The sequence below is a fragment of the Pseudorca crassidens genome, chromosome 7 (genome assembly GCF_039906515.1).
Source record: "Pseudorca crassidens isolate mPseCra1 chromosome 7, mPseCra1.hap1, whole genome shotgun sequence".
Lineage (NCBI taxonomy): Eukaryota > Metazoa > Chordata > Mammalia > Artiodactyla > Delphinidae > Pseudorca > Pseudorca crassidens.
In genome coordinates this window covers 19,099,957-19,122,468 of record NC_090302.1, presented here as the reverse complement: position 1 = coordinate 19,122,468, position 22,512 = coordinate 19,099,957, and the positions used below count along the sequence as shown (strand labels likewise).

At 44.3% G+C, this 22,512-nt stretch overlaps 1 long non-coding RNA gene across 7 annotated transcripts in view; it reads left to right on the top strand.

The window, feature by feature from the left end:
- The first annotated feature begins 2,086 nt into the window (after positions 1–2,086).
- Positions 2,087–22,512, top strand: part of LOC137227515 (uncharacterized) — a 207,059-nt gene continuing 186,633 nt past the window's right edge. For 5 of the 7 annotated variants that reach the window (XR_010944881.1, XR_010944883.1, XR_010944879.1 and 2 more), the window contains exons 1-2: positions 2,087–2,437; positions 7,252–7,398. This is a non-coding gene — a long non-coding RNA (uncharacterized lncRNA). The remainder of the gene's footprint in view (positions 2,438–7,251; positions 7,399–22,512) is intronic. The other 2 variants (XR_010944882.1, XR_010944880.1) reach the window with 1 other exon arrangement.

The window sequence follows — 22,512 nt, the reverse complement described above, 5'->3', positions numbered from 1 at the left end:
CATTTTAGGTGTTGGCTGGAAGACAGGCAGGGAAAGGGAAGTCAGAGGTAGCTGCAACCTCCACCATTAGCCTGACAGTTTCCAAGTGGCCTCTTGATGTGGGAGCTCTGTAGTGTTGAGTGATTTAACCCAGGGAGAGGAGTGAAACTGGACTTAAAACACTGCATCCTGATCATTCCAGAGTCAGCCTGACCCTAATAACTGTCAAGCTTATCTGAGTAGCTGCTCATCTATAACTCTGAGGATTCGTCCGCAGCACACTTTGTCCAGTTGAAAAGAGCTAAGAGATCATCGTGCTCAAATGTGAGATAAGAAAAGGAGGCCCGGAGCATTGCCTGCTTTGCCCACACACTATGAATCATAGTTTGCTGAGGCTAAAATCCAGATCTTCTCATTCTGTAATGTTTCACATGGTGGAAGCAACTTGTCGAGATTTCTGTAAGACCCACAAACACCAGAGGAGTTTCTAGGTTACAAAAATCCTTCACATAGATCGAGCTTTTTCTACTTAGAAAAGACAAAAAAGGGGACTGAGAGGGGCAAGCAGACACGTGCCAGGCTCCCCACTCCGTCTGTGCTTCGGTGCACGATCTACAAACCCTGTCTCTCTCTTCTGCTTCCCTCTGGTTTCCATTTGGCTCAGTGATCTCATCTGAGGGTGTTGTGGTGTGTGGGGACCAAAAGATCCCCTTAGTGATATGTCAAGCAAGTCTTTCAGACATTGTCTCAGACAGCGGCCTCTGTAGGGGAAGTTCAAAGGCTTTCTAAATGCTTTGGAACACCTGCCCAGGCCAGGATTGGATTCGGCTTGCAGATGAATGGGATATGGGGAGAGTGCTCTTCTGAGAGTATAGATACATGACTCATTCCTTAAGGCAGATGATAGACGATTTCCTCCATGGAAATACTTTATAAGGAAATTACAGTGAAGACTTGATAATCCCCATAGACAGGAGGGGGCGGGGGGCCGGGATGAATCAGTGAGACAGCTGCATTGTAGGAGACCAGCTGAGGGGTGCTAACTTTGAAGTATATTCTGCCAGTAGTTCTTCTAAGCTAGTATAGTATTGCCAACGTGGGATCTTCTGGGAGAAGATCCCAGAAGATTAAATTTCTGTTTAATGAGCAGAAATTAGTAGTACATGGTTGTTTTCCGAAGAAGTAGAAGTGCTTTGGCTCTTTAGTAAGTTGCAGTCTTGTTTGCACACTTAGTCAATAGGTGATTTATATAAAATTGCTGGTATTCGACTACATTTGATCTACCAAAATGGCACATATTAGTTCAACTAATGAGCTTAGGCCTTACTAAGGTCCCAGCACCATGGTGGGATATGGAAAGAGCAGAGCCACCCTCTTCTAGGGGTGCAGGCTTGCACAATGAGGATACCTGCCGTGGCCAGAGAGGAACGAGGCATGTAACTGGTTCCCAGATGTTCTGGGCCACGTAAGACCCCTGGACTCTTGAATAAGCCAGTTTGTAAGAGAAACAAGTTCCAACACAGCTGAGATTAAATTTTACCAGTTATTTGGGGTTTATTTTATTTTACTTTACCAGTTACTTTGGTGGGGACTTAGCGCAGAATGGCACGGTTGAGAGAAATGAAGAGAAAGAAATGAAATGTTTCTTATCCTCCAGTATTGTAGAGTATTGTAGCTGCTACTGCGTTATATACATAAAGCTATCAGCTTATGTCCGCAGACACAAAAAATGCGATTTTCTTCTTTCTTCTCCTGGAGAACAATCACAGATGAAGTAATAGTTATTCCTGTTTTCAGGGAAGTTGCATGGTGATTAGAGAGATGAGATCTACAGGTATGCCAGCCTTTCCAATGCCTAAGCAGTCTGCTTTGGAGGAGCCTTCCCTTTGGCTAGGAAGTATTTGTGGCTTAATTAACTATTTCCTTTGAGCATCAGACGTTCCCTTCTCCAAAGATGCTGAGACTGGAGGATGAAGAGTTTATCTCCAAGATTTCTGATCTCCTTTTTTGCTGTCTAACCCAAACAATCCAATAGGAACATCTGGTTTCCTTTGGAGACATGAGAAGAATGCCCAATGTCAAAATCATTCTCTCCATCTTGAATGACTCAACAGGATTTAACCAGAGCCTTGAACAGTGGCTGGCACTCTATAGATATTTGTTTTATGAATGCTTGAATTTAGTCATCTTTGAAGTGCAGAGTTAGATATGGAAAATCTGGCTCACAATTTTTCTTTGTAAAAGAGGCCAATTTAATTTAATACAGAGTCACTGATTGTCTATGCTTGTCTGAAACAATAGAAGTAACCCCCCAGTCTTTTGTTCCTGATTGTTGGATGCTGTGTGAGCAGAGCTGGCGGCAGTTATAGAGTTGCTGAGGCTTAGAATCAGTGACTTGGAAGAAAACAGAGTGGTAACTTTGGCTGAGTTCTCATTTGGTGGATGGATGCCCTCTAAGGTATCAATGTTTTTACTTTGCAAATTTTATTTATTAGACTTGGAACCATGGCACAGGGATTAAAAGGTGACCCATTCAGCTCTGAAGGAGTTTATAGACTCATGGGGAAGACAGGCACAGAAACGGGTAATTGCAAAACAGTATGATGTGTGCTGTGGTGAAAGGCACCATAAGAGACGATGATAGGGACACAGAGGAATAGAGAATCTAATTGTTCCATTGCTTGAATACTTCCAGTGTCAGGAAACTCATTATCTTAGAAGAAAATTCAGGGAGAAAGAATGCATTAACATTTACTATTAACTCAACATTTTTTTTTTTTTTGCGGTACGTGGGCCTCTCACTGTTGTGGCCTCTCCCATTGCGGAGCACAGGCTCAGGCTCCGGTCGCGCAGGCTCAGCGGCCATGGCTCACGGGCCCAGCCGCTCCGCGGCATGTGGGATCCTCCCGGACCGGGGCACAAACCCGTGTCCCCTGCATCGGCAGGCGGACTCTCAACCACTGCGCCACCAGGGAAGCCCCAACTCAACATTTTTAAAATGAGTATCTACTATGTACCAAGTACTATGTCAGGTACTGGAGAGGCAATGAATAAAAGAGATACAGTCCCCGCTCTTATAGAACTTTCAAAATCCTGGGTGAGAGATCCATTAAACATGTAAATATACAAATAAGCATATAATTACAAAAGTGATGGGTGTGATGAAAGAAAAGCCACGTGGGTGTAGGACACTGCATGTTTGTTTTTTTAAATAAATTTATGTATTTATTTACTTACTTTTGGCTGCGTTGGGTCTTCATTGCTGCGCGTGGGCTCTCTCTAGTTGCGGCGAGTGGGAGTTACTCTTTGTTGTGGTTGTTACGGAGCTCAGGTTCTAGTGTGCGGGCTCAGTAGTTGTGGCTCACGGGCTTAGTTGCTCTGCGGCATGTGGGATCTTCCCGGACCAGGGCTCGAACCCGTGTCCCCTGCCTTGGCAGGTGGATTCTTAACCACTGTGCCACCAGGGAAACCCAGGACACTGTATGTTGGTTCCCACTACCTGGTCTCAGTTCAGTTCTGAGAGGTCAGTATTTTAATCTCCATCCTACTGAGGAGTTAGCTAGGCTCCCAGTTGTAAAGTGCTCTGCCCAAAGTCACATAGCTGGTGTCAGAGTGGGGGTTAGAACCCAGGACCGTCTAATGCCAAGTACATGCTTTCAGCTCCAAATCCTCACTGAGGAGCTGGATGGTATATGGGCCACACCCCATTCAGGGACACAGGCATTAAACCATATTCTTTCTCTTTAGCATTCTGGTTATACACCTTTAATATGTGCCACCAATTAAAGGGTTAATTATGTACTATCTTGTGTTGATTTATAAATGTGGGTTAGTTAGTCTTGTTTAAGTAAGAGCCTGGAGGTCTGATTCTTTCACTCAAATCCACCCACCTTTTGTCTAGGCTGATGTTGAAGGTAGACGTTCTCATTAAATACTCATTGGTTTAAATCACAGGCTTTGGAATTTTTATAACGTTGCATACAGACTCCACGATAATGGGCTAAGATAATGCAATGACTCTGAGTTTGGACCTTAAATCACTCAGACCTGAGTTCAAATCCCTGCTCAGTTGCTCAGTTACTCATGAGCTGTATGCTCCTGGGCAAGACTGTTCACCTCCCAGGGCCTCAATGTTTTCATTTGTAAAATGGAGATAAGAACACCTACACTCAGGTCTGTCATTCGGAGTCAGTGAGATACAGTGCTTAGTAGAACTAAGCTTATAGAACTGCTAAATAGTTGGTAATTATTATTACTTCTATCAATACATTTGCCTCTTTATTGAACAGATATCCTCTGAATGATCAAACAAAGCTAACACCCAGCTTTTTACTTCACTTCTAAAGCTAGATAAGGAGTTGGAGAGTTACTGTATTTTATTTTTCCCTTGAATTCTTACCCCTGCCTTTAATGAGAAGAGGCCTGATTTGTTTCATTCTTTGGTCTGTGCCAGTGGTTTTTCAACAGAGGGTGATTTAGCCCCCCATGGTGCATTTGGAAATGACTGGAGACATTTTGGCTACCACAGCTTGGGGAGAAGTGCTACTGGAAATTAGTGGGTAGAGGCCAAGGATGCTGTTGACTATCTTACAATGTACAGACAGCCCTGCCTCCCCCATAGCAAAGAATTATCCCACACAACTATGTCAACAGTGGTGAGACTGAGAAACCCTGGTTTATGCCCTCCATGCCCCGCCCCTCCCCCACCCCCCACCCCCCACCATGTGAACGCTCACACACACACACCCACATCTCCTGCCTGGGAGCTCCAGGATGATGTCATCCTGGGGAGACCCACACGGGCCTGTGGTGAGACACAGTACACGTGGGGGAATCTCACCATTTCCGCGCAGACCACGCACCTCGCTGCCGCTGCCGCCTCATATCCTGCTCTGGTCCCTCCTGGGACCAGAGGGAAACCTCACAGCAGATGGGGTTTCACTTAGTCACAGTCTCTGTGGCTAGATCCGATTACATCAACAGCAGCTCTGGCTCGGAGACCCACAGTTGCCTGGTGCTCTGTGGGCTGGCCTTTCACCTTCCAAGACCCAAACTTATTGCAAGACAGGGGAGGAGAGAGGAGTTCACTTGCAATTCTGTCTGTTAAAAGGAAGAAAGCTGAGCAATAGAAAAAAAAAAGCCGAAAGGTATCGGGATCCTCTTTTGAGGGACTGGATATTTCTGTCTGTGTATTTTCTTGTGTGTGTCATGACAGGTGGTAAGTACTCAGTAACTTTTTTAAAAGAAATATATAAATGATGGAAATCTTGAAGGTTTTGTATTTCATATGAAAGAGTAAGAATGGGTACTAAAAATTGAGCATTTAAAATATTCCACAGTATTCCACAAAATTCCACAAAAATTGTGTTATGTATTTAAAAAGTATCGTCTCCTGTAATTCTAACAGTGATGTGTGTGTAGATTTGCATCTCCACTTGAGAGCTGATATAATAGAGGGTGAGCAAAGCTGGTTCACCCAAAGGGCAAGAGCTACTAAGGGGCAAAGCCCAGATTCCAACCTCACTTCCTTCGAGACCTGGGTCTTAACCACTTAGCTAGATGCCTCTCACTAGTGAGAAGAGAGCTAATCTTCGGCAGAGAGCACAGCTAATCCAAGACCTCTCTGCCACGGTGGAGTGGTGGAAGGATCTAGGACCCCTCTTGGCATTGCTGTTTAGCAAACAGGCAAAGTTAGTTCCTAGTGCCTCCCATCTCTCACCTGGGCCTGGACTTGTCACCAGGCTGTGTTGCTCTCACCTTCTGTCTCAAGCTCTGGATGTTACCTGCCATAATTGGGGCACATCCTCTCAGAATCCTTGCTTTTGTGGCTCTTTGATTCATAGTGTTGTGTGCTGAAGGGTGACATGTGTACAGATAGAGACTATATTTATTGGGGTAAGAACCTTGCTGTCACAGAAAAAGTGTTTTCAGTGGCTTAACAAGATGGAAGCTTATATCTTGCTCATATAAAGCCCTACAGGGGCTTGGCTTTCTTTGAAGCAACATTACCAGAACCTTCCTGTCTTATGGGTTACCTGCTTGGCTTCCACAGAGGCTGTCCTTTCCTGCAGTAAGCCCGCAGAAGCAGAAAGAGCAAGGAGGTTTCACAGGTGGGATTATGGACCAGACACAGTAGTGACATTCCGTTGGTTAGAATCCAATCACACGGCCAAATTTAACCACAAAGAAAACTGGGAAATATAGTTTATCTAGTTATCTTAGGTTTTCATGTTTTTTTGGTTTTTTGGTTTTTCTGGGGTTCTTTTGGCCGTGCTACGTGGCATGCAGGATTTTAGTTCCCTGACCAGGGATCGAACCCATGCCACCTGCAGTGGAAGTGCAGAGCCCTGACCACTGGACTGACAGGGTAGTTGTCTTAGAGAAGTGAAGAAATGAGTTTCCTGAAGAGCTTCTCTTGAATTTGGAAGAGATAGTCAGGGATTTGGGGTAATCCCAAATTTAGGTAACAGATTTGGCTGTGCACCTGAGATCTCACTTTTCAATGGATGACATTCTTTTTACATATAATCTTCCGTCCTGGTGACAGTGATGGGCTAGGGACAAAAGGTGGTAAGCAAAACTCCCCTGGGGGCTGGTGTAGAGGAGCAAAACATGCCATTCCGAAATGTCTCTTTGACACGTGGATTATTTCGAGCTGCAAAAAATTAAGGCCCAAAGGACTCAGGGGGAAACTTTGACCCTCCCCCTAACTGCCTAAAAGAATTTCCATAGAAGGCCTGTTCTCAGAATAGGGCTATCACCAGAGATATCTGCGAAGAACCCAGGTTGACTGTGGTGGAGGCCTAGGAATCAGAGTCCACTCCGTGTCCCATTGTCTCTGCATGGCTCAGCAAACATTCATTCTCCAGGCATTTGTTTTTCCATCTCTGTGAACTACCTTCCTCCCCTTTGCTGTTCCAAACCACTACCCCCAACGTCATCTTTTGTATTTAGCTGAAGATGGTATTTAAGGGGAGGGTGTCAGCCATTCTGGCGAGTTGCTCGGTTTTCTTGGGTCTCTCCCTTGTATACATGTTAAACTTTTGTTTGTTTTTCTCCTGTTCATCTGTCTTATGTCAATTTAATTCTTAGACCAGCCAGAAAAACCTAGAAGGGTAGAGGAAATTTCTTCCTCCCCGACACTGGACTAGGTCATCGAATTTGGGTGAAAATAGAACTCTTTGGGAAGAAGGATCCATGGGGCCCTTTTACCTCTGTTCCATGTGAATCTGCCCATATTATAATTGCTTCGTTGATTTGTTTATCCCACAGACATCCATTTGAGTGTACGAGGTACAGTGTGTGCAGCTGGGACCCAAACTTCCAGTCTCTGCTCTTGAGGAGCTTACAGGCAAGTGTGAAAAAAGAAGAGGGGAAACAGGACCGTTACAATCCAGTGACATGAATCCTATGACTGAGGTAGGTACATGCGGGACGAGGGTCATCTCACCTAGGCTGGAGGGAGGATTAGCTGATTTATCTCTACACTGAATTTTGAAACGTCCTCAGTGCAAAGCAGCTGGGGAAGAATGTTCTGGTAGAAGACACAGTGTGTGCAAAGGCCAGGAGGCATGGAAGAGCATTGAGGAGCAGCGAGTAGTTCAGGAGGGATGGGCACAGGATCTGTGAGGGAGAGATGGGGCCGACCAGATCACAACGAGTACTGTGTGCTCACCTATGGAGTGTACATTTATTCCGATTTTCTGACCTTCCAAAAACGACAGTGTCCACTTGGGAATAGGGAGTTTGACGGTACATCACGGAACTGCCCGTGCCTGGCCTGGATGAGAACATGCAGCCTGTCCACGGTGATTTCAGCACCAGCCGACACCCCCGTGCGTGCGTCGCTAGGCTAGGGACCCCCTGATCATGTGCCCTCCTGGCTGAGGTCCACGTACAACCTCTGCTACCCATTCTAGTCCCCCATGGCAATGATGTGAGCCAGAGAGAGCGCTGGTCTCTACCCACGCGTGGAGTACTCTCTGTTTTCCCACGGGCTCTCCGATAAATGATGTCCTTCCTCCCTCCATCCCCGGAGAACAGATGGCTGTTCCCACTTTTCAGAGAAGGAGATTGAATCACTGTAGAGTACCTCCCCATACAGAGACTTAACACCGTCTAGCCATCAGCATTCACAGCAGAGACAGATTATGAGGATGCTCTGGGAACTGGAATCTCAGTTTCTCGTTTGTAATCTATTTTTGGATGGGAAGCAGAGCCACATGGAAAAGATTTGATAATGTTAATAAATGACACAATAGTAGCTAGCTGAGCCAGGAAGTGTTTCTTTCCACACTCAAGTGATGGCTTCAGTTACAGACTTCCGGGAAAACAGCCTTCTCATCTAAAGTGCCACTTCATCTTCTAATGCTCAAGCCGAATGCCACCTGCTCTGTAAATTATGCCTCAACGTTCGGCTCAGAATATCTCTGTTTTACTTGCATCTCTATTCCTTGATTACCCACTTTGCCTGGATCTTAAGTAATTGCTTCCAGATGTGTCTCTCTCATGAGATGACAAAATAAGGTAACATTCATTACGAGCCCACATGTGTCAGGCACTGGGATAATTGTTTTACACACGCTGTTTCATGGAATCGTCTCAAATTGACTGTGGGTAGATGTTACCAGATCCCTATTAAAAATAAGTAAATGGAAGTTCCTAGATGTTAAGCTCCTCAAAGGCTTAAAAACATGTCTTCGTCTAGCCCTGCATGCGGCACCAGCCTGGGCATAACAGGGCCTCGAAATGGTGGGAACAAAATACGTTTTACTGAAACCCTAGGAATTCTTTTTCCTACCCAAGCATTACAAGGTCCACCCAGGCTCATTTTATATTTAGAAAAAGGTACTCGGAGAGCTCAGCAGTGGTGTAACCAAGGAGCCGGAGCATTCAATAGCTTGGGCTTCTGCCAGGGCATTTCCCGTAGGACAGGTGTTCTGTGTCTCATCATGCTAGAAGGAATGTTCAGTGACATCATGATAGATTGTAGAGTCAGATTTGCAAGACTTCTCCCAACAGCTCCGTGTCAAAACGCGGGTAGGGCTTGGGCATCTGGACTCTCTTACGTTCTGCCCCTGATCGTCTTCTTTCTCGACCTTTAGCTCAATGTGTCTTTCCCTTGATGAAACAGCTCATGAAACAAAACCCGTCCCTGAATTTGGAAAATCCTCAAATATCTGCTTCTAAGTATGTGTGCGTGCGTGCGTGCGTGTGTGTGTGTGTGTGTGTGTGTGTGTGTTCAGGAAAAGGAGGGAAGAGTGAGGACGTGATTTCCACTCGGTAGTCTGGGGTCCACTTCATGGGAAAACTTCCCCCCAAAAAAGAAATGTTATAAGAGCTCTTCTTTTCCAGAGCTTGGAGTAGATTCCTTTCTGTTTTTGGAAAAGTGGGTGTGAAAAATCCATCATGTTCTCATCCATGGTCAGAAGGCCTGTTCAGACCTTTAAAAGTGCAGAGGGAATGTTTTTCAGCCCCCGTTTTCAATTAGCTGGATGAGGGGTTCCCCTGTGAAGGGAACGTGGTCCCATAGAGGTGATGAAGCCATCTTTACCATCCCTGCGAGAGGGAAGCTGGAGTGGCCCTAATGAGTTAATAAATGTTTAGCAATGCAAACATACAGCATCTATTGTGAGAACATATAGCATCCATTATGAGGTGAACTTGACGATGAAGATATTTATCCATTTGTTTAATGCATATTTGCTGATCACTTGCTGTGTGTTTAGCATTGTTCCAGGCAGGGAAGAATTCAGATGAATGAGGGGGCTTGGCCTTAAGAGGCATAGACCCCAGAAGAGGAGATAAATAAGTAACAATTGGAATCCAGTGTGACAGGGGCCATGCGAGAACAAGTAGAGGATCCAGATGCAAGCGGGGGAAACCTTGCTAGAGAGAGTTACACCTGAACGGAATCTTGAATACGATTTAGAGTTATGGAGGAGAGGGGAAGAAGAGAGGGAGGCAGAGAGAGGCAGAGGGATCTGCCCTACCAGTTGTGGAGCTGAGAAACAGCATACACGTTCTAGGAGTCTTTGAGGAGTGAAGGTGGGGGAGAGAGGGAGTGCTGGGGGGAGGGCTGGGGAGAGAGGCTAGTTGGCAGGTTCTCATGCAGGGCCCTTGAGAGCCATGTGAAGGGTTTTGAACTCTTCTCCTCTAGGTGGATGATGAGAGACCATTGCAGAGTGTCCACAAGACAGGGACAAGGGTAGAGTCAGGCTTTACAGATATCATCCTGGCTGCAGCGTGAAGCAGGCAGATCAGAGTCAGGGAGACCAGTGAAGTGCTGTCGCAATCATGTAAGCAAGAAGTGATGGTTGTGTGGACCAGGGTGGGAGCTGTGGGGATGGAAGGAACTGGGAAGATTTTATTGATGTTAAAGACAAGCTTGCCAGGGCTTGGTGATTGAGCAGATGTGGAGAATGAAGTAGAGAGAAGCAGCGTCCTGGATTGGGGGCCCCGTGGGAGGTGATGCCATTCACTGAAATGGGATCAGGGGAAGAGCGAGGATGACCTCTGGGTGGACCTGGTAGTTCCAGCTCAGGAATAGAGACAATGGGTGGCAAAAGGGCTTCTTGGTGAGCTTGGCCTCAGCAGGACACAGTGCCCACGCTCCATTCCTCTCCAGACGAGGCCTGTGTGCACATGTACGTAGGACCCCTTCACTTGACGTGGAGCCAAGGATGGGCCAAACGTATCCCTAGAGGCACCCACTCTCCCCGCTGGTTTGCTATGTTTTCCTTCCCACAGTGCATAACAGTCATCCTCATAATCACAGAGAGACGGTCCAGCGGTTAAGTGCATGTAAGCCCGATTACTTGGGCTTGTGAATAGCTGTGTGACCTCGGGCAAGTTACTTGCGTCTGTAACCCAGTGTCCACATTTGCAATGTGGGGATCATAGTTCCTACTTGGCAGATTTGTAGTAGAGGAACCACACGTCAGGGAATAGGTACCTGATAAATATCGATGAAGCAAAGGAATCGTTCTGACCTTATTCTTGGCTCATTTCTGCTGCTTCTCAGTATAAAACATAGATTTTTATTTTATTTTATACGGGATGCGCCGTATTTCATGGATTCAGAGCTCTGCTTTCTTTGAGAAAGGAAAAGGAGTTGAGGGATCAACTACTAAGGGTTTTTTTTGGAGAATCTGTTTGTATGCAGTGCTGGGCTAGGCGTTTTTCACATGTTCTAACCCAGGGCCACCCAGAATTATCTATCACCCACAAATTCTGAGCTAGTCGTGCTCCTTCCCCTTGTTCAAAAGTTCAAGTTCAAACTCCAAATGCCTCAGCAGGGCTTTCAACGCCCGTCGTGACCTATCCTCAGCTGGTTTCTTGTGCTTCATCTCCTTCTCCTGCCCCCTGCGTGCTGATTCTACCCTCTACTTTAGCCACGATGTACTTTCCACTCTTCAAATGACATGACCATCTATGCTTCCATGTCAAAGTGTGTGCTGTGCCTTCTGCTGGGACTACCCTTACTTCTTACTTTTTAATTAAGACCCTGCTCAGATAGCACCTCCTCTTGTTGAATTGATCACCCCATCTTCTCTGATCCCTAGCATTTTGACAGTTCTTCCAATACAATGCTTACTACAGAGTTGCTTAATAATTTGTTCATGAGTTTGTCTTCCCCTTAGTAAACTGTAAAGTCTTCAAGGGAAGAACCTATGTCTTCTTGGCCTTGAAGCCCCAGATCCTAACCTAGAACTTGGTACAGAGTGGGTGTCGGGGTTAGGCTTATGGAACATGAGTCAATGGATAAATAAACCCCACTTAAAAACGGAAGCAACGATAGGTAGACAGGATGCTTTTTTCCCTTCCTCCCACTATCTTACCTTGCCTTCACCCCAACTCGGCAATCTGCCCAGAAAGAAGAGCATCTGAAATTGACCTCAGAAGGAAAGGACATCCTAAGATATGATACAAATATTTACTGCTTTACCTGTGTTCCCCAGATACGGTGTTGATTCCGAGATACCAACATTATTTACTGTAACTAAGTAGATTTTTTTTAACCTCTCAACAAAGACCCAGGACTTAAAAATCTTTCGTTTTCCTAATGCAAGTTAGGGTACCCAGTTACAAAGGGTAGCATGGGTCCATGGGTGGAAATAGTGGACTGGGATGGAAAAATAGGCTCAGATCTAGTCCGATCTCAGCCCAGCTTGACAGGTAACATTTATACTTAGAAAATGTGTCATCCTCACCTTCTTTACACAGACCACAGACTAGTTCATTAGCAAATCATTTTGATGATTTGACTTGCCCTGTTATAATTATTGAAGAGAATTCACTGTGGTAAAATACAGTAGTCTTTAAGAGTTTGCTTTTGTACCCTCTAAAATAATCTTGGAAAACTATGTACCTTTTAAAGTCGACAGATGTTTTTATTGTACATTTAAATAGCTGCAAACGATATAACTTCAAGTATATTAAAAATATAGTCATTTAAAAATAAGACTGTCATATCACTGTTTTCAATAGGTTTAATGAAATCTACATTGCGTGGTGATTTGATACTATCACCTACCCATTAAAAATACATGAATACGATCTTCCTTAACAATTGAAAATTTATGTAATTCCTTTTTCTCCTTAAATGTGTATTTCCATTACATTTTCTCCACAGAAGTTTATCCTAATCTAGTATGTGTTTTGTACTTGAAAGTCTTTCAGTGATCATGTTATTATATTCCTCTGAAGCAAAACATGTATATAAATTAATATTAAAATTTCTTTAATGTTCTGTAAGTATAAGGTTCTAGCACAAAATGATTTCCTCTGGATCGAATTGTTGTAGCAATTGTTAGAAGTACTCGACTGATCAATTCGCTATATATTTTTTGAAATTTTGATAAATATTTATGACATGAAACACAAAGCTTTCCTGGAAATGTTTCTCTGAATGAGATGAATTTGTTTCAATTAGATCATATATCTGTTAAGAAATATTTATTATTGCTAACATGAGATGGTATTATATAAATTCTACTCCTTGTTTTCATTGTTTGGTTGTAGTCACTGAGAAACCTATTCACAGAAAGAAATAAATGAGAAAGGAGGATTTTTGTTAGAGCAGAGTTATGACCACCTACCAGGTTGTATGCCAAAATTACCTAGGGATAATCATCAAAAAAGCATTTTTAAATGATTTCTCAACTGATGCTTTAATTAGATTCCCCTCCAGTTTTGTTGTAACCAAAACACTGGAAGTCATCTGAGTTGCAAAATGATTTATTACTGGATCATTAGTCACTCACTTTCTCAACAGTTAAAACAGAATTGTGAATTGTACCTTTATTTGGTGCCCTGGAGATTTTTATACCCTAAGGCAGCTCAGGATGAGTGAGACTGCTGGCTTCCTTTTGTAAAGTGGGAGAAAGGCATTTATAAAAGGAGCCTCTTTATCCTCAGATTCTTGAGAAATAGTGAAAATGGAAGCTGAGAATCTGAAAATTTCCCTAAAGCTATCTGCCAACTGGAGCCCTGGGAAAATCCTTGGGTACCTCTGGCTGTACAGTGCATAGCAGTTTGAAAATTGCTATATGAGGTATCTTTTCTCTAATTATAATAATTATATTCAGTCTCCCCAGAGAGGCAGCATAGTTGTACAGGTATCAACAATAAGACAGGAATGCAGAGCAGCCAGAAGTCAAGTCCATATTGAATTTTATGAACCAGATTCTATAACTCAGAAGTGGGAAAAACTGACTTGTGTTTTAGCAATCTAGCTTGACTTCATGAATGAGCTAGGATTCAAATGAATCCTTGAATTATGGAAACAGAATGTCAAATCTGGAATAAACTTCAGAGATCATGTAGTCTGGAGAAGGTGATTAAGGCTTACCTTTTATATCAACTCGGATTAATTGTGAGTAACTGCTTATATAGCCCTTGTGTATCAAGGAGGATTCAGAGGATCTGTAGGAAGGAATGGTGTGAGTGATGATTAATCATGCCTGTTGGAGGAGGCAAGGAGAGAAGTGATACTGGTGCTCTGTATTTGCTGTCCTTGAGTTGATCTGAGTATACATAGTCCCTGTCATAGGTACCACAGGGACAGCTGAAGCCCAGGGAGCAGCTGAAGCCCAGCTGAAGCTTGATCAAAATTCCACAGCTCGCCAGTGGCAGGATGGGCAGAATTACTTATTTTTTCTTCAATATTTGGTGCTCACCATAAACTCGGTAACATTTGCAGCTAGAAAAACTTTTGGATGTTTTAGAGCTAAAAGGGAGCAAATTCTGGTTGTGCCAATATGAACTGTTGTTTTCGTTTAGGGAGTTTTTAGGTTCCTTTACATTTGTTCTCTGTGCTGTTTGTTGAAAGAAGGAAGTGGGTCATCCATTATGAAGAGACTGAAAACCTGAAAATACTGACAGTATGGTTTTAGTTGCCCATTCAGACGGAGCTCAGAAAAAATCATAAACCACCTAAGCAAATTATCACCTGTCTGGCTATTGATCCACTTCACCCTGGCCCAGGAAAACAGACCTACAGGGTAAAGTTACTAGAGGTCTGCAAGACCTCTTATTCTTCCATCTACCTATGGCAGGAGTCCTTTTGCCATGTGAGATCACATCTTGGGAGTGGGGTGGGACTAGACAGAAGTATAAGCAGAAGTACGGCAGGATGTATACATTGATAGAGGGGTTGAATTTATATATAACAAATGGATTTTACTGTACATAGAAAATTACATTTTGCTTTACTCCTTTTTCTTGTGGACCTCTCTCCACATAAATCTACATGTATCCCGTTCTTTTTAACTACAGCATAATATTCAGTTGATTCCAAATGTTTACTAGTTCAAACAGTGCTGCAATAAACATCGTCCTGCGTTCATCTTGGTGCACTTCTGAGAATTTATCTGAAGGATGAATTCCTGGAAATGGACTGCTAATAACAAACTTTCAGTTTCCATAAATACTGCCAAATGGGTCTCTAAAGAGGTTACGTCAATTTAGAGGTTACTCCTAATCATGGTATATGGGAGCACTGTCTCTCCCGCATCCAGCTAACACTGGGTATTTTCAAATGTGAAGAAGGGGAGGATTTAAATAGTTACAGTTTTGAATTAGAAATGAGGCATCTCTCTTGACTACTCCAACCTGTGTCTCCCCAAACCAGTACAGCTGGGTGGTGGCTAATGCCACAGACTGTGCTCAGAAGGCTGAATGCTCCTGCTTCAGTGGGAACAGGGGGTGTTTCTTCAGTCTGTGCCCTACTTGGCATCTGTCCCTGACAGACCCAGTCAATGTGGGGAGCCAGCCTCTCTGACAGTAAGAAAAAGTGGATTGGAAACAAATTGATCTTTTCACAGCTGGCTGTTCCCTTCTTTCCAGACTTGGACCCAGCTCAGAACAAGGTCGCCAATGTAACAAAGATGCGGCAACAAAGATGGCATTATTGAGGACGGCCTCCTTTGGGGGGAGGTCTCATTCCCCCAGAGTTGCCTCTGTCATGTCAGCTATGACAAGCCTGGAGACCGCATAGCTGTGAGTCTCCAAGGATCTCCAAAGAGACACCCAAACTGTCCATCCTGTTGACCATGCACTCTTCTATTGGTGTCTACTACTTTATTTAAAAGATGTCAGATGACTCAGTTCAACAGACTATAACCTCTTATTCATGCTTCCTGGAGGCCAGGATTAGAGGGTGGGAGAGTTTGGAATTCAAAAGGAGAAGAACTGTGTGAGCAAAGGGGAAAAAATCTTGTGCTTATTTCCAGCACCATCACTCTTACCACTGTTCATCCTATTGCTCTACTTCCTTTCCTTCATAGCACACTTTATGGCTGGGAGAAATCTTTGCTTACCTTTTTATTGCCCGTCTTCTCTACTGGAGTAAAGTCTTCATGAGGGCAGAGGCATTATTTAGCTCACCACTGCATCACAGGTCCCTAGGGTACCTCCGGGCACGTTGGGGGCGCTTGATGCATGTTTGTCACATGAATGAGTGAATGAAGGAAGGAAGTTGATGAGCACCTCCTGTATTAGACAATTTCATATCTGTGAGATGTTCTAATATTTAAACCTTATGCGGTATAGATATTATCTTCATTTATGGCAAAGGAAATGGGGTTTCAGAGATTAAATAACACTTTCAGAACCACACAATGGTAACAGGTAGAACTGAGATTTTCATTTAGGCATGACTGACCCCAATCCTATCTTCTAGACCTGATTCTGATTTTTCGAAGTTTCAACTGAAAAATATTAATGGTTTTTCCAGCAATGCGAGGTGCAGTCGTTAAGACCCTTCCAGGTGAGCATGTGCGTCCACCAGGAGCAGATGTTCCTCCTTTGCCCTCCAAACATGGGCAAGTCCCTGAATATTCTGTTTATTAAATCCTTATTCATCTGGGGACAAGAGTAGAGCTAATTTATGTGCATTTGTACAAATTTTGGAACCTCCGAACTGAGTAACAAGGGAACTTTAAAAAGCCCTTATGTTGACAGTGAGCAAGTATAAGGAAGGGCACTAATATTTAATAAAGTCATGTTGCGTGCAAGGAATTGTGCCTTAAATAGGTGATTTCATTTAGTTCTTACAACAGCATTTTTCTGTTTTTTCTCTTTCTCCCTTTCCTCCTTCCTTCCTTCCTTCCTTCCTTTCTTTCTCTCTCTCTCTCTTTCTTTCTTTCTTTCTTTCTTTCTTCTCTCTCTTTCTCCCTCCTCCCTCCCTTCCTCACTTTCCTTCCTGCTTCCCTCCCTCCCTCCCTCCCTTTCTTCCTTCCTTCCTTCCATCCTTTCTTCTTTTAAAAAAAAAATTTCCAGACAAGATTGGAAGATTTACCTTGGATAAGCCATGCGTAATGGTAGGACCAGCATTTGAGGTACATCTTCATGTCGTAGGGCCTCTTGTCTTTCTACCCACCATGCCACTGAGTGTTGAACAGGGACTGCGGTCTCAGCTGACTAAGTACTGTCACAGGCACAGAGGATGCTGCGTAAATGACTGATTGGCAGACCCCTGACCTCCTGGTCCTTAGCCAGTGACCCCCAGGGCTACTTGAGGTCTGGCATCATGCCTGGTATGACTTTATGCTTTAATAGTTTCTTTCTTCTGTTAGCCAACCCCCTAAGGGAGCCTTGTCTCCTTCTTGAAACCCTGTGCTGGAACAAGAGGTTTCCTTAGGATTCCGGAAGCCGACACTCAATGCTATGTTTTTTCCCGAGATCTGGCTACAAGGTAGTGCTCTGAGGTCAGTCTTTCCAGCTCCCAGCTCAGAGAACTACAAACTCCAGGCTCCCAGGGGTGTTGAACTACCAGTTATGATGAAATATTAGCACAAAAGAAAATAATTCTTTTCTATTTTGGGTTTCTAATCAGGACAGCATAGCTGTAGGATGATTTATGTACTTGCATTTTCAAAAAGTTTCTTCTCCTATTGTTTTTCTCTAGTCATTTCTCTTATCACTTGGGCTCAGCTTGATGCTTCTCTGGAATCTGCCCTTTTTTTCTTCCGTCTATAAAACACCAAACACATGTCCCCAGTCTGGCTCCATGAAACTGGATTTGGGGATGAAATTGTCCCGCTCAAGTAGTAGAAATCCTTAAAAAAAAGAAACAGAAGGAGTTGCTCCAAATTCCTAAGAGCATTCTGCTCTTTATCCATAACTTGTTCATTCAGGCGATCATTTGCCAAATACTTACTAAGTACTTACTCTGTGTTAGATGTTGTGCTGGGTATGACGAACATGGTGGTAAATGAGCTGGCACCCCTCCCTCAGGAGCCCCTGGGTCTGACGCTAGCCCTGCCCTGCTGACCGCCCCACCTCTCCAGTTCAGCTTTGGCGGCCCTTCTCTCCTGGTACTACTCCCCGTTCCACTCCCCAGCTTTTCCTACCTGTGTTCTCCTTCTGTCTTTCCATCATGCACCTCTTTCCGCCCTAGAACATTTTTACAACTTTCCTCCATCCAAGTAGCCCGCTCTTCAAGCCCAAACCTAGATGTCACATGTCCCAGGAAGCCTTCTCCTACACCCCACCCAACGTGGGTCTACTCGCCTTCCATATGTCCATATGCTTAGTATCTTGTATTGTAATTAGCTGCTTCCTTGCGTGCCTCTCCCATTAGACTGTTAGCTCCTTGAGAACAGAAGCAATGATATCTTGTTCACAGATATGGGCCTAATGCGTGGCCATAGTGGGGGCTCCCTAATTATTCATGGAACAAGCAAGTGGACTGGAAAACAGATAAGACAAATACATTTAAAGAACTTCATAGGAGTTCTTATGAAAATTAAAAGAATTACTATTTGTAAACTACTTATAATAATGCCGGTATCTAAAAAATGGATTCGAACTCTGTATAATAAATGCTAGGATAAACCTTGTTGTAAGGAATTATAGAAGAAAAAAAAAAGGCTGCTCTAATGCAGCCTGGGAACCAGGATGCAAGGAGCTCTCAGGAAACATTTTAAAGAGAAGATAAGTACCAAAGATGAATAGGAGTTACTGAGATGAGCAGAGAGGTGGTGTCTCTAAGGTAGAGGGAACAGCATGTGTAAAAACACAGAGGCAGCAGAGAGCATGACTTGTTTGGGGGACTTCAGCTTTCTCATGTGTTGGAGGAAAGTGGATTTGGGTGGGTGTGAGTGGGTAGTTGGTAAGAGGAGATTGTAAATGACCTACAGGTGGCCCTATGGTCCAGTGGAAAGAGTACTGGGGGGAGAGTGAGGGGACTAGAATTTGAGCCCAAACTCTGACATTAACTCCAAGTGATCTCACGTGGGTCACTTCACTTTTCTTGACCTTAGTGTTCTCACCTCTATAATGTGGGCTGGGCACTAGATGACCCCCAAAGCCCACTTTCATCTTGGACAGTCAAGGAATCTGGGGGAGTAGGAGCTCCTTGAGTGCAAGGGCCCATGTCTGGTGCCTAGCAAATACTACAACTATTACTGCTATGCTTCAATACTATTACTTCTACTAGTACTACTATAACACTGTTTCTAGTGTTTTACTAGTATGATACCCCTACTACCATTAATACTATATAACTATAGCTACCATTCTACTACTATCACCACTATACTGTTAACTATTGCTATTAATATACTACTGCACCATTACTACAGCGTGACTACTACTAATATTACTGTCATGCTGTTATGACTACTATACTCCTAGTGCTATTACGTTCCTCAGTCACCGCATAGTTCTTACTACTAGTACTATCAGTACTGCTGTGCAGCCACTATCTCTGTGCTACTACTGCTACTCCCAGAAATAACGGTAACACCCACTGAAACCCTACTCAGTGTGGAGCACTACTTTACACGTGTTGACCCTTAATCCTCCCAACAAGCCTAGGAGATAGGTTCTCCTATTATTGCCATTTTATGATTTAGAAAACTGAGGGTCAGAGAGATTAGAAACCTTGCTCAGGAGGCTGGGACTGAAATTCAGGTAGCATGGCTTCCGAGCCTTGCTTCTCCAGGGCTTCCACGAAGGCCTGGTGAGTGACTGATGGAAGAGTCATGGTCTGAATCAAACTGAGTTCTTCTATTGCTGTTTCTGAAGTGTTATTTTAATAGGACGCCACAGGCGAATTAGGATCTACTCGAGAGAGAAATAGGAGCCGTTTCCTAAGTCAGGTGGGCCAAGGGTCTTTATTTTAATCTCTTCAGCCCTTACCTCTGCATTCATCGTGCATCAGGCATTAGCTCTATGAGGCGAAAGATGAAGTGATTTATCAAATTTATTCTTAATTCAGCAATATGAGAACATGAGGGCGCGTCTATGCCTGAGGTCCCCTGAGACGTTCGTGGGCCCCTTGAAGAGAGTAGCGGGGATGTTCACCTGAAGGCCCCCATGCCTGCGGGGAGGGAGCTGCTGCCAGTCTGTCAAGTAAAGAGTTACATGCACTCTACAGTGTGCTTAGCTCTGTTTTCTTTAAGGGTCCCCAACATTTTGGAAGCGTAGTGAGAAGAAACATCATTCGTGGCGTCAGGGGGCCATTGATGGATGAAGGTGTCTATGAGAGGACAAGTACTTTCACATTTTATCCATTTCAAATCCTCTAGAAGCATATCTAAGAACTTCTCATTAACTGTACTTCAGGACTGTTAGATCTGCTAACTTGGAATTTCCCCAAATGGACTTGGAGCCCATGCTCTACCTCCCTGGATCTTCTTGGCCCTGTCTTAGGCTGCAGGAACATTTTGCTCCCACAGCTGTTGGAAGCAGCCCCTTGATGTAGTCAGAGACAGTTGCTCAGCATCTTAATGCCAAGACCAAAAGGGGTGAAGAAAAAAATGGGAGTTACGGAAAGTGAGTGACTGACCTCATTCGGTAGGAATCCCTTCTGGAAAGGGAGCTGCAGAGTGTTGTGACAGGCAGCAAGTCACGTGTAAGAATGTTTACCATGGAATTCCAGCAAAAGAAATGGCTCCAGAACCTTCCTGGGTAATACAAATGGAGTCTGCCCATAGGCCTCAAAGGGGAATCCTGGAAAACCTTGGCCTTGTGAGGGAGGCCATCTCCTCCCGCGTCGGTGTCAGCTGAGGCTGCGACAGCGCTTGAGCTATCCAAACTGCCGGCTGGTGTTTATAAAAGAATCATCTGGTTCTTAAGTCAGCTCGACTTAAAAGGCTAGTCATGGGATATATGAAGAGGGGCAAAGCAAGGTACTGTTTATTGAGCTGGGAATTACTATTTCCATCTTATGGGTGGTTAGACCGATTAATGCATATTTCCTAAATTCACGGAGTTTGTAAGTTCCAGCGTCTGGGTTCAAACCCAGTTGGGTTTGACTCTAAATCCTGCGTGCTTGCCTTTTTTGAGAGCAGGGTATGCATTCTACATATTTTTCTTACTCCAGTTGCAGTATTCACTATCCTGGGTATGTCGAATCCTGGAATACCATGGGCACCTTTAGCCTTCCTGTGGTCTAATCTTCTCACTGTACAGATGGGAATGGCCCAGAGTGGGAAGGGCCTTGTTCAGACTCACGTAAGGGCCGCGGCTGGATTAGAGGTTGGCTGCCCCTCAGTTCAAAATGCTGCCTGCCCTAGAGATTCTTACACTGAGTGAAGTAAGTCAGACAGAGAAAGAGAAATATCGTATGTTATCCCTTATATGGGGCATCTAAAAAGAAATGATACAAATGAACTTATTTTCAAAACAGAAACAGACTCACAGACTTAGAGAATGAGCTTATTGTTACCAGCGGGGAACAATGGGGGAAAGGATTAGTCAGGGAGTTTGGGATCGACATGTATACACTGCTATATTTAAAATGGATAATGTACACAGGGAACTCTGCTCAATATTATGTGGCAGCCTGGATGGGAGGGGAGTTTGGGGGGGAGAATGGATACATGTATATGTATGGCTGAGTCCCTGTGCTGTGCACCCGAAACTATCACAACATTGTTGATCGGCTATGCTCCAATATAAAATTAAAAGTTTTAAAAAATGTCTCCTGACCAGGTGCGTCACTCTGAATGGTTACTTAATATATTTTGTTGATTGATTTAAATGTAATTTATGGCAACACCATCTCTCCTCCTTCTAGAAGAGTCATTGCTAAATCCCAAGAGTCCACGTTTTGTCCCACTGCTTGGTTATTGGTATTTAGTGTGTAAAACCTTTCGCCTTCAGTCCAGTGAACAACGATGTTGTGTGAGACACCAGAGACAAAGGTAAATCAGCCATGCCTCAGGAACTTCGGGAACTTACCGACATCTGGGAGAGCCAGATACGAGAACTTCTTATTCTAATACGTTATATAATCCTATGAGATAGACATCTGGAAGGTGTAGAAGCAGAGGTGAGGGGTACCTACCCGTGCCTGCTCCCAGAAGGGCCTTACTGGAGGATTAATGAATTAAACTGATTCATGATTTCACCCATTCACCAAATAATTATTGGGCACCTCTTCTGTGCCAGGCACTCTTCCAGATATTAGGGGATACAGCACTAAGAAAGGCAAAATATTCCTCTGTCTAGTGGAAGAGATGGAACACATAAGTATTCAAAGTAGAAGCAATGTGGGAGCATATAACAAGGCAGAGGTCTAGAAAATGATATGGGTTTGGGATTTATTTTAAAAAGTGTGGCTAGGGAAGGCCTTTTCAGGGGGATGTCTTTTTTTTTTTTTTTTCTGTACGCGGGCCTCTCACTGCTGTGGCCTCTCCCAATGCGGAGCACAGGCTCCGGACGCACAGGCTCAGCGGCCATGGCTCACGGGCCCAGCCGCTCCGCGGCATGTGGGATCTTCCCGGACCGGGGCACGAACCCATGTCCCCTGCATCGGCAGGCGGACTCTCAAGCACTGCGCCACCAGGGAAGCCCTGGGGGGATGTCTTTTGATCCGAGAAGAAATGGAGAAGAACCTTGAAAATATGTTCGATAAGTGCTTTCCGGACAGAGGCAAAAACAGGACCGATGTCTCGAGGCAGGCCCAGTGGGGTGTATTTGAATAACAGTGAAAACGAGTGTTGAGTGCAGTGGCATTGGTGAGGGTTACTGCTGGAAGCGATGGGGATAGAGATGTAGGCAAGGATCAGGTCATGGGCT